General features: G+C 36.4%; 1 protein-coding gene across 1 annotated transcript in view; it reads left to right on the top strand.

Moving 5' to 3' along the window:
- The first annotated feature begins 8922 nt into the window (after positions 1-8922).
- LOC123321325 overlaps positions 8923-13221 on the top strand; it is a 311066-nt gene continuing 306767 nt past the window's right edge. Inside the window, exon 1 of the mRNA XM_044908795.1 lies at positions 8923-9166. The gene's annotated coding sequence lies outside the window, so the exon portion shown is untranslated. The remainder of the gene's footprint in view (positions 9167-13221) is intronic.

The raw sequence follows: 13221 nt of genomic DNA, 5'->3' as shown, positions 1-13221 counted from the left end.
CAAATAAATTTGGACAAGACATTCTTCTTATTTTCAACTGATTCAGAAGAGTTCCAAAAATAGCATAGAAAGCCTGAAACTAAGAAAATTCCATTTAAACCGGAAATCCTAAGGGAAATACAATATCTGATTCACATCTATAAAATAGCAGTGCCTGCTGAAATTAGAAATAGTTGAACCCTATTCAAAGGTGGAGGTGGAAGTTGTATGATGAACTCTATGTAAACCAATCAGTATACATATTTCAAACCTCAGTATGATCTCCTACCTCGCTCAGAGACACCATCCTCCGGTTGAGATTTGTTACACTGCACTGTACTAATGAGGGACAAAAATCCCGAAACTGGTGTACAGTTTGTGTATATATGTTTCAACCTCTCTGGGAATTCCTTAGCAGATTCATGACAAGCATGCATTAATGGAGTACCAATTCTCATTGTACAAAAACCTAAAATCATGCTCAGGGTAAAAAGAACTAAAAATATTCTAGTCATGTCAATATTTGTGATAATGGAACAAAAAACCCATACGTCATTTAATCGATTCAATTTCTGACAAAAACGTATAGGTTAAAACAGCGATGAAAGTTTATAAAAGGCCACTTTTTCGGGCTAACCGCTCTGTACAATTCTCCAATTCGTGAATCGGTAAATATCTCGTGAAAGTATCCAGTATCCATAAAAATTGCTCACAATAAAGAGCAGGAAGCAGCGAACTCTTTAATTGCTATTATTCGTGGCGGAGTTCAATAAAAATATATTGTGGATATAGTATTGGGATATCCTCATGGACTCCTGAGAGAAAGAGCAGTAAAAAATAATAGCACTATCAAAATTTACTTCCGTAGGAAGTTCTGCGATACGCTTATTATCTGGCAAAAGCCATCAGTGCGGTCCCTCTGTTCCATATGTGGGCAGCAATTAAGGGCAATAATTCCTTCTCGTTGGAAGAGGAAGGAAAGTGAAAAATTTCTTATCGATCGGAGCTCAAGTTTTCTCAGAGGATTGTCAACTATTAGAGTCAAGCTGTCAAGACCAGGTATGTATCAGGAAGTAAATATATTTTTCGAAGCTTGCCATTGTTGAAAGATCACTGACTTCAATTTGATATGCTGGAATTCTTCTTGCAGTTACAGATCTTGTTATTTTTGTCCGTTTTTAACAATGAGGCAGAGTGACTTCCTTTTCCAATAGGAATCATATATTATATCAATTGTGAGCTGATAAACTACTCCAGTTTCACACTATATTCAAGAATTAGATCATCAAATCAAATTGAATGTTGTAACTAAAGAGAATATTTGAGCAGACAATAATTTCATGATCTTGGGAATTAGAGTTCACATTGTGGAATCAGAATCTTCGATATTACTCGATAACTGATGAAAAAACATTGACAATCCCATAGGAAAAATAATACAGATCACATTTATTATCATGATTGCTCCATTTCACGTTACAACAAATTAAAGTAATTTTCATTACAAAATTAAACAAAACAGAAGATTACTATGTGTTTTGTTCTTCAACATTATTGGTCCGTGAAAAGAAGGGTACTTATTCTCCTGTTGAATGAATACGAAGTTTTTCTGGATGGATGAGGAACTTTGGGGCAATTTTTTCAGCCGAAACTCAGAGGGTTCTTCCAAATCACTCCTGCAACATACTGAATTTGGAGGAGAATGAAAAATTAGGAAAAGGAAATTTGACAAGTAATTGACGCTAATAGAATAACAGTTCCTGAGAGTTCTTTTACCTTTGTTATTCGTTTGTGAAAATTCATGGAATTATATCGTATTCTTGATGTTTCTAATCAATCTGATATTCAACCACTTTTTTCTCAAATCAGTGTCACGGCCTAAGTTCACGTTAAGGACCTACCATAAAAAACTTTCAAGGTTTGAACTGCCTTCTAGATATATAGGCTAGGTTAGGTAAGATCTGTGCTTAAGTTACTTTAGCTCAATAGTGAGGACTATTGCAGATTTCCGATTCATAGAAATACACTGAAGAATTCTTTAATGTCGCTAGATTTTTTTTTGGGACCCTTGAATTGTGTAGAATTCTTTCTGAAATTAATTTGAACCCCGAAAATGATAGTTATGTTGAGATTCTATACAGGTTGCAAATTGGCGAATGCTCTATAAATTCGTTATGTTTCAAGACACTTATGCAGGATCGCCGTATGCTGAAATGGAACCCTGGATAGTGCCCCAATCTACTGGCCTAACAGGAGTTTTACGAAAAACAGATTTCCCATGAAAGGATTAGAAAATTTGTTGACGTGAAATCATTGATTGTAAGTTGAACTATTTCCATCATTTTAACCTATTATATGCATGAATGAGGTGTATTTGAACGATTAACAACAACAGATTCCTTGGTGAATGCTTGCCTAAACGAAATGTTGAATGAGCCAAAAATATAATGATAACAGTGAATAGACCTACAGCTACAAAAATTAGCATAGAAATTATTAAACCTGTTCGGAAACAGACATATTCACCGTTGAAAAAATCTTATGTTCACAAATGTTCACCAAATTTTTATCACCACTCCACTTCTGCTCGAGGGTTTTTATTCAACCCTGTACGTACAAATTTGGAATAAGCCTTTCTTTAACCAATGTTTTTGTACATTGTATTTCAATCGCGAATTCCACCCCAGAAAAAAATCTTAATTTGACATGAAATTACTGTTTCTAAAGATGGATAAACCGGCAGACATCAGCGAAATGAATCCTGCAATTTGACTAATGCTTTTTCTCTCTCCGCCCTCCTCTTTCGAAAAAAAAAGGGAAACTGCTCCTTTTTTTTCCCAAATTCATTTCCCAACCCACGTTAGTTAATTGAACGTTGACTTGCTGAGGAGATATGCAAACAGCATCGAGTATACAGAGTGAGTGAAAAGTAGAGCAGAAATTTATATCTTCATTTTCAACTGGTTTGTAGAAAATTTCATTCTGAATTACGCAATTTTCAAAGTATAGTTGAAAAATCAGTCATGCACCCTTTACGAGGGGTGCGGGGTAGCTAACCTTATTGCTCAGTTTCCTATTATGGGCATGAAATTGTTAATCTGATAGAATTTCGTAAAAGTTTTACTTTTTTCACGTATTTTGAGGACGAAGACAGACACTTTCGAGTCATTGACTATTTTCTAGTATTATTTTTCGTAGGGTCGTAATTGATGATGATGAATTATCTGAACAAGAACTTACAGTTAAAAAATAAAATGGATCTCATCAAATATAACTCTACGGAAAGGAGATGTTTTTCATAACACTCCAAAAATATTAATCACTCCTGAAGTGTATGCCATTGACCTCAAAATATATGAAAAAAGTGGAATAAGATTCACCCCATTCATCCATAAAATGAAAAAATGATTGATAAAAAACCTAGTCAATGACCAAATTTGCATCAGCATCAGAAAGCCATTCTCAGGCACAAAAAATTAGGGTTGCTATTTTGAAAACCTCTACACCACTGGAAGAACATGCGTTAAAACTTCCTCAATTATACAGGGTTTATTTGAAGGTGAGGCTTTTTTGTTCAACAGAAGGTAGAACTGGTCGAAAAGAAGCGTTTCACAAAAAATCCCCAATATAAAACTTTCAACATAACAAAGTTGAAAAAAAAATTGAAAATAATTACTGAAATGGATACTACTACGACCTTAGACCGTTGATTAGCTGAATTATCGCAAAGCAGTGGGAAAAAACTTATCTCCTGATTCGACCATGTGGTTTCGTTTAGGATATTGGCTCATTCGATATTTACGTGGTAACGAAAATCGAAACTTAGGATTGCCAAATTGGTTTCCTTATTTTTCAGTAACTTACACGATTTTATGAAATGGCTCATTTCGATACCAACTGACAGAAGAGTCTTAGGACACAAGTGTAAAGAATAGAATAATGCTTCAAAATCTCACCAATAAAATTAATTTGTCTAAATTATTCACGAATTTTTTCACAATGGGCATCACAATCTTCTTGTTCGAACATTCCAACAATCGTCGTGAAAATGGGATCAAAAGGGGAAACATCATAGCACTTTTCAAACATAACTATCATAAACACTTTCAAGAAACTGCCTCGATTTTCTACATTTTTTTCACCCTAAATTGCACGATACAACAATTATGATTGTCTCAAAAGTGACCTGATGCATCTAATCCGATGAACTTGGTACTGAACCAATCATGGTTCAGCCATATGTTTATGTTTTGTTTCCTTCCACAGTGCCGAACTTTAAATTACATGAAATTTTGTCGAAATCTTAGGGGTTGTATCTCAGTCATCTTGGATATTTTATATAGACAATTTTTGGTTAAACGACCTACCGTCTGTCAAAAAAAGCCTCACATTTTAAAACACCCTGTATATGGAAGGTTGCCTATTTTGAAATTGAAATAGACCTGTTCGAGCATTTTTCTACGAAATAGTAAATTAAATACCGAGATATGAAGTTTGTGCGTTACGTTTCACTCACTCTATATACTTGATTAAACATAAATATGAGTGTTGAGAAATTCTTCCACTTCTTTGGCTAATGAACTATTCAGATATGAGCAATTAAATGAAGAATTGATGAATTCGATATAATTAAGAACACTTATTGTCGATATACGAAAACATCATTTCTGATTGTAATTTCACATTCAAGACAAACAAAAAACCTCAGCTTCAGATGAACCAAAGGAAACGTTTTTCCAATTTGTCCAACTTCCAGTCGGTTAAAATGAAAAATAACCCAGATTCATCGATGTAGATCTCCGATGCTGGAATTCTCAATAAGTTCTTGTTCGGAGATAAGGAATGATTATTTTATGCGATTCAGTTGTCAGAAAGTTTTGTCGGTTTCCTATTTTCCTAGGAATTCATGAAATCCAAGGGGCGTCCCTAAAGCGGTGTATTGAGCATGGCATATTGATATTCCCCGCATTTTATGGTTCATTTTTAAGTATTCCCTGATAAAAGTATCCTTATTCCCTCTTTATGGAGGCCATTAATCAAAATCCGAATTGACGAATGATCCCTCTTTTGAATCGGATTTATTATTAACAACGGGCTGAATTGTTTTGCTTGTTCAACCGTTATGGAGCACAAGAGCGAAAACTGAGATTGATATCTGTAGTTGTTCTCAACTCGGAACTCGGAATTTGATCTGGTAGAACTAGAAGAATAGATCCAGCTCTGAAATTACTCTCATTTTCCCGATTTCGACTTATCACAGAAAAAATGGGGTTGCAAGTGTAATGAATTCGCGAAAATTATGCTTTTGTACATTTCGGTGGGATGTAACAAAGTAAGACATTTGAATGAAATTCTTTAAATAGTCCATATGAGCTCGATTTCGTCTTTGCTTGATATACTCCAAATATTGATTCGAGGTATGACTTCCATCAGCGCAGTTTTCTAGAACATCTCCATTTTCAGATTCCTCATAAACTACAGTATCTGGAATACTACAGTATCTGGAATGGCTTCAAAGAGACTATGCCCTTTCTCCTGCAGACATCTCTTCCAAGGTATTTTTTACGTTGGATTGCAATGATGATACACTCCATCACTTGGTGAGCAGGAGTTTACTCGTCAGTTTCTTCTAGACCTATTGTAATCTCCATCAAATTGTCTGATAATAACTAACTCTGTGATAAATGCGAGTCTTTTGAGAACAAAAAACCACTTAATTATCAGAAAATAATAAGTAGTAGCACTTGTGCAGAATCTGATTTCAAGCACCATGGTATACTAAATATTAAATTTTTTTGGTAAAAAATAGATAGTATAGTAAGTAGTGAATGAGGTCAAGGTCAAGGTTTTCAAAAATAAACATTTTTTTTTACTTGAATATTGTAGTCATTTTTTGCAATTTTTTTAAATTTTACAACAAACCACCTTTCGATGTTTAGTTGTTGTTAAAATGCCTAGAGCACGTGTTCGCGGAATTTATAGCGAGTTAAGTGAATTTGAAAGAGGTTGAATTATTGGTTTACGGGAGGTGGGGTAGTCTTTTCGAGAAATCGCTAACCGTACGAACAGAAATCCAACTACTGTTATGAGATGTTGTCAAGCGTGGTTTGATAATGCCGAAAATCGAAGAAGAGTAGACACCGGACGTCGAAGAGGCACAAATGAAGTTCAAGATCGGCGTCTAAGACTTATGGCCATTAGAGACCGATTTGCGACAACTCGATCTTTGGCTGATGAGTGGTTAGGAGAACAAGGCCATGCTGTTACTGTCCGAACGGTTTACCGTCGTAAAAGATCTTTTGGACTGCAGCATTATCGACCCCATCTTGTGTTACCTCTTACGGTTGAACATCGACGGCAACGATTACAGTGGTGCAGAAAACGACAACATTGGAATGTGGAAGAGCATCAGGTCTCGAATCTCGATTCTCCTTGGATGCACATGATGGCCAAAGAAGGGTAAGATGACGTCGAGGAGAAAGACGTGAACCTCATTATGATGTTGAGCGTCTTGTACAACGGACAGTAGGCGTTATGGTATGGGGTGCTATTGCACATGGAAGTAGGTCACCTTTAGTCTTTATTCGAGGTAACATGACAGCGTTGTGTTATCTTCAAGAAACAGAGAAGCCATATGTTCTCCCTTACCTCAATCGGCTTGAGAATCCAATATTTCACCAATATAATGCTCGACCTCATGTTGCCAGAGTTTTTTGAAGCGACTCATGGGCATTTTTTGCCATGGCCGCCCAGATCCCCCGATCTTCCGCCCATAGAGCATGTTTGGGACATTATGGGTAGAAGGGTTGGAAATTTACTCCAGCCCCCGCGGACTTTGGCGACTCTGTGACTTGAAGTACGGGTAGCTTGGGATAGTATCCCTCAAGAAGAAATAGACCATCTCCTTGCATCAATGCCAAGACGTGTTGGGGAGTGTATAGATAACCGCGGTGGAAAAACACATTATCAAAAAATTTAATAAAAAATTTTCAAACCCTTCAAATTTTAATCATTGCTGATTGCTGATTATACACTGCGCAAAAAAATTAACGCACATTCTGAAAATCACAATTTCAATGAAAGTTAACTCTACATTGACTTTATAACTTATTTTTTATGTTCTCTCGGAAAGGTTTTGAACGAAACAAGACACATAAAATGGAAGAAAAATTCAGGATTTCACCGAATCTTATGTGAAAGAAGAGAAATGAACAATTTTCAAAATACTAAAATGCTGATAAGTGATTTAATACTTGGTATTTCCACCCCTTGCGTTAATTACAGCTCGGCAACGACGGTTCATACTCAAAATGAGTGATCTTAAAATGTTCTGATCTAATCCTTCCCAGATTTCTGCGAGTTGGATTCCTAAGTCATTATGATGATTTCCTGAACTTCTCAGCCTTCTATTGAGGTTGTCCCAAACCTGCTCAATCGGATGGAGATCTGGACTTCTTGCTGGCCATTCCATTCGAGAGACTTCAACCTCTTCAAGGTACTCCTGAAAGATGCGCGCACGATGGGGTCTGGCATTATCGTCCATAAAAATGAAATTTTCACCAATGTATGTGGCAAATGGCACTACATGCTCTTCAAGAATGTTCCTTATATACTTATCAGCATTCATAGCTCCATTATCAACGACCACTAGGTCTGTGCGAGCAGTCAAAGATATTCCACCCCATACCATAATCGATCCTCCCCCGAAACCAGTAGTATTCAGGAAATTGCACTGAGCATATCTTTCATGTGGACGTCTGAATACAAGGGAACGTCGATCACAATGGTAGAGGCAGAATCTAGACTTATCTGTGAAGAGAACTCTTTCCCAATCGGCCTCTTCCCAATGGATATGCTCTCTCGCAAAATCCAAACGCGCCCTTCGATGGGCTGGGGTAAGAGCTGGGCCTCTTGCCGCGACACGAGGCCTTAAATCATATTCTCTGAGGCGATTTCTGAATTGGCTGAGTGCTAATTTGCACCTCATGAGTTTGCTAAAGCTGAATTTGAAGGTGGCGAGCGGTTGCAAACCGTTGTCTCAACGAAGAAACTCTCAAGTAACGTTCTTGAATGGCAGTTGTTACCCATGGCCTACCCTGTCCTGGTCTTCGGACATTCATACCTGTCTCCCTGAATCGCTGCAACATTCTGGACACACTTGTATGGGAAACTCCAAAACTTTCTGCAATTCTTGTGTATGTCCACCCATCTTCTCGCAAAACTACCCCTTGGGCACATTCCTCTTGGGTCAAATTGCGTGTTTCGCGTTGCATAGCGATCGAGTGTAGCAAATCAAACGAAAGAAAAACTATTGATCACTAGAATTGATCGAGAACAACTGATTTTAGAATGGAGCCAATACATTCAAAATCTGATTATATTATCTTTTTTATTCCTGCTGGGAAAAACATCTGTATTGAAGAAAACCGTTGAAAGTTGATAACATATGCATGCATAATTCTGATAAAAATAATTATCATCGAGAACACCTTCAGTTGTAGAATAAATTTGAGATTTCCATAATGTGCGTAAATTTTTTTGCACAGTGTATTTTACCAAAAAAAATTTGAAATTTGAACAGCTCCTTCTGGGTGTTGCAGTTTCTTTGTCAGTTAGTATATTTCAGACGCATAGTAACCCAGAATATGGGAGAGAATGGTTTATACTAACATAAGTCCTATATTAAGTTCAACCCAGAGCACGCTATCTACGAAAGCTCCATATTGACGATCTGATCCTCGCATATGAAAAGGTCATTAAAATAAAAAAACGTTCTGGACCACGCCGGATGGAGATTCGAGCCTGTGCGGCGAAGAACTAAATCAGCCGAAATTTGAATTTTCAAAAAAACATCCCAACCGAAGCGCCGAAAAAGCATGCGCGTGCCTCTCACTGGACCATTTACTTGCGAAAAGCGGACGAGATGTTCAGTGATATTTTGTATTTCCATGCGAACTGTGCCTGCGGACAAGATCTTTGCCGTTTCCCACTCTCTCGCTCTCCGGAAATTCGTGCGGAAGACACTCTACCGGATAATCCACCCACGATAGGTTCTAGTGCGGATTTTCCCAAGTCCTACCGATAGAAGTGTCCGTATGACTATGAACAGTTAGAAGTTCTTGAGAGTTTGTTGTCTCATGCGTTCACTTTTCAACAGTTCAGACGGAGCCTTCTTCCAGATAATTAGGTTAGAAGAACAATTTTTTATGATTCCGAATTATTTCCACCCACTCAACATCGCTCACCCTATATTTAAATGCGTATAAATGTTGGGCAACAGAAAACGAGACAGCGGCTCCGAAAAATATGAAAACGCTTGGATACTTCGATTTTTCATGACAACAAGATCAAATACAAAACCGTATCACTTCAACCCTTAGTGTCACAACCCCAATCCCTAAATTTCGAATAGGGGGCATGGGGTGAGTGATACCTCATTTGAAAGGTCTTTCTATTCTCAGTTCAGCATATTCAATTTTTCTTCATTTCATACATACGTTTTCGAATAATTCACTTTTGAACTTTAAAAAACGTTGGTTTTTCCTTCAAGCATTCTGTGTAAGTTATTCGAATTTCTACCTATTCATTCTGAAATTTCGATGATGAATCTGCTGTAGGGTTCCCGCACTGGTTCTTTTTGAAAAATATAGAAATTATTTACATTTTTTCTGCCAATGAATGAATTGTTAATGAAAGGAAGAAACAGTAAAATTTTGACGTCTGGTATCCATATAACAGACGCCATCGGTTAACGATTATCGTCGAAACCATAGAATAAATTAGTGGAAATTTGATTGATGTACACACTACACAGTATGTTCAACGAAATGACCACTTCTGTACAAAATTCAAATTTGAATATCTCGAAAACGAATTGATTTTTAATGAAAAAATATTGAATGTGCTAGATTCAGAAGAAAAAGGCCTTTCAAATGAGGTATCACTTACCCCATATTCCCTACTCAAAATATAGTGGTTGGGATTGTAATACTAAGGGTTGAAGTGATACGGTCTCGAATTAGTCTTAGAAATTGTCTTCCTGGAATCAAAAATTGACGTGTCCGAGCGTTTTTATATAATTCAGTCCTACAGAGCAGCTGTATACAGGGTGGCCATTTGAAAACGAAACAGACGAGATTACAGACGAAATAAATTTATTCGATAGAAATGCTCGGACAGGTCGATTTCTGTTTCGAGGGGGACAACTTAAGATGTAGGTTACGGACGCATAGCGCTTCAACTCTTGCTACTACAACCCTCACCCCCAATTTTTGAATAGGGAAGTTGGGGTGAGTGATACCTCATTTGAAAGGTATTTTTTTTACTGATTTCAGCACAGTAATTGTTTTTTCATTTTATGCATTAGTTCTCGAAATATTCTCAATCATTTATTTGAAAATGAAGTGGTGTTTTCATGGCACTTGTAGTGTTTTTTTGTGAAAAATCGACATTTTGAGCTTCAAAACATACTTCCTACTAACATGTTTATCTAAATGTCGTTGATTGAAGAATTCTGCGGTTCTATTGGCACATTGATTTTTTGCAAAAAAAAAAAGAAATTATTTTCACCCGCTCTGCAATTGAATAAACCATGTCGAACAATGAATTAGAACACATACAAGTCTCGATTCAAAACTAAGAATAATTCACATGTCAAAGAACCAGTAAGCCAACTTAATGATCTGTTCGTAATAAATAAAAAATTATCGATTCTCATTTTTTTGAAAAAGATATAAATTCAATAATCAACAAAATGAAAACATTCTTGAAGCCAACTGAGAAAACACTTCATAATTAAGTCGGAAATCGTTTCACGAATTGGGACTGGAATATTTCTGTGGCATCATTGATGATTTGATTTTCTTACCTGGTAATCTGATTAGAGATATGTACGTATTTGGACTTTTTGGAGAGTTCTATCGATCAAGTGTTACCGCATGTTATTGGAAATACTGCAAATTATATCGAAGATAATTTAGATTGAGTTTCAGCAAGATTGAGCTCCTTCGCAATACGCTTTGTTTGTTCGACATCTTGATTAAAGATTTCTATGTCAGTGGATTGGAGGAAGGAAGCCACAGTCATGGTTGTTTTGAAGCTCAAAATGCCGATTTTTCACAAAAAAACACTACAAATGCCATGAAAACACCACTTCATTTTCAAATACTTAGTTGAGAATATTTCGAGAACTAATGCATCAAATGAAAAAACAATTGCTGTGCTGAAATCAGTATAAAAATACCTTTCATATCACTCACCCCATCTTCCCTATTCAAAAATTGGGGGTGAGGGTTGTAGTAGCAAGGGTTGAAGCGCTATGCGTCCGTAACCTACATCTTAAGGTGTCCCCCTCGAAACAGGAATCGACCTGTCCGAGCATTTCATTTATTTCGTCTGTGATCTCGTCTGTTTCGTTTTCAAATGGCCACCCTGTATTAAAAGTAAATAGTCCTTCGTTAAGGAATATTTTCATCGTCTCCGACCTATTAGGGATGATGATTATGCTATTGGTCGTTGTATTTCCCGAAAAATTCAATGCGACACGGGTCAGTTGAATCCACAGGAAGGGGTACAAGATCTAGTTTGTTTGGGGATGAATCTTTTATGGGGGGAACATCGTTGGTCCATACGGTCTATTTGCAATTAACTAAGATCTCTTGTTCTCCCCTCCCACCAATTTGCCCCGTTTTCATTTACATAAGACTCACTGGAGGAGACCTCAGAACACTGTTTTCAACTCAGAAAGCCGTCACAGGGGAGCATTATGAACAGGAACAGGTCTTTGTATGAGAGTCGAGCACACTTTTTGTGCAGAAGATAGCCTTGAGAACGTCGCAATTTTTTTAATAACTCCGTCGTTTCATTGTGCCCTTTTTCGAGTAGTTTCTGCGTTCATCGATCCTACAGTCTCGGAAGATTTTGTCGATTTTTTTCGTAGTGGTGTTGACTCAAATCATTCGTTGACACGTTCAACAAGTTTTTGAAAAGCCATCATTGACTCCCTTACAGTAATTCGCCATAGATAAGGTGATTCTTTGACTGGTACGAATATTTTAACAGCAGATTCTTGAGGTAAAAAGAAGCATTTTTCCCCAAATCGGCTCTATTTAAAAGATACAGGCTGTTGAAAAACTATAAAAAAAATTTAATTTTAGTGTTATATCACAAACAGTTTTATCGAAGAAGATGAATTTCGGAATATAGTTTTTCAATTATTTGATGAATATTTTAAAAACACAAGATATTTTCAATTCAATTCCAAATAAACAGTGATAATTCTCAAGACATAACTCTGGATTTGCCTCTCAAAATATTTAGTACTGTTGGTTTATCGTTTCTCGTAATAAAGCCCTGAAATCGAGCATAAAAAATAAGGTACCCATGAGGGAATTAATAGAATTCCGTAGAAAATGTAGTTATTCCCTGGGTATTGTCCAACTACAGAGTGAGTAAAAAGTAGAGCACCGAATTCATATCTTCGGAATTAACCCTATTGCACAAAATGCTCGAACCGTTCAATTTTTAATTCGAACTGAGCAACTTGTAATCATTTCTATGAGTCTTTGACTCATAGAAATATTTTGACAGTAAATTCTTGAGGTCCAAAGAAACTCATGTTTTTTACCATTTTTTCCGAATCGGCTCGGTGTAAAAGATACAGGCTGTTGAAAACCATTAAAAAAATTTATTTTTAGTTCTATCTCACAAACGGTTTAATCGAATGAAATGAATTTTGAAATACAGTTTTTCATTTATTCGATGAATCTTTTTCGAACACAAGATATCACCCAAAGTCTTCCAGTTTTCTCATTATGACCATTACATACCATAAAAATACCAAAAATTCAAAGAACCCAATTCTTAAAACTAAGTTGGACGCTATCTAATGAAGATTTGAATGTTTTGTAAAATAAAAGTATTAATCATATTTTCTCGTATAATGCGCCGTTTTCTAGTAATTTGATGTTCAAAAATGAAAAAGCATCTGTGAAATTTGAAAAATTGGGTACTTGGGCTGAAAACAACTCTGTTTAAAAGATCCGCATATGTGTAGTGTCACAGATTTATGTAGTTATTCTGAAGGTAATTTTGTTTTTTCAGGGGCAGCATTATGAAAATAGCTATATCTTTTTATCAGGGTCGAAGAGGAAAAAAAGATATAGGAAAAAGTGTTTCTTTTGACCTCAAGAATCTACTGTTAAAATATTTTTACGAGTCAAAGACTCATCCTGTAAAAACACA

Source organism: Coccinella septempunctata, chromosome X, assembly GCF_907165205.1.
Source record: "Coccinella septempunctata chromosome X, icCocSept1.1, whole genome shotgun sequence".
Classification (NCBI taxonomy): domain Eukaryota; kingdom Metazoa; phylum Arthropoda; class Insecta; order Coleoptera; family Coccinellidae; genus Coccinella; species Coccinella septempunctata.
Note: the sequence above shows the minus strand (reverse complement) of the source record. Positions and strands in the feature narration are given on the sequence as shown.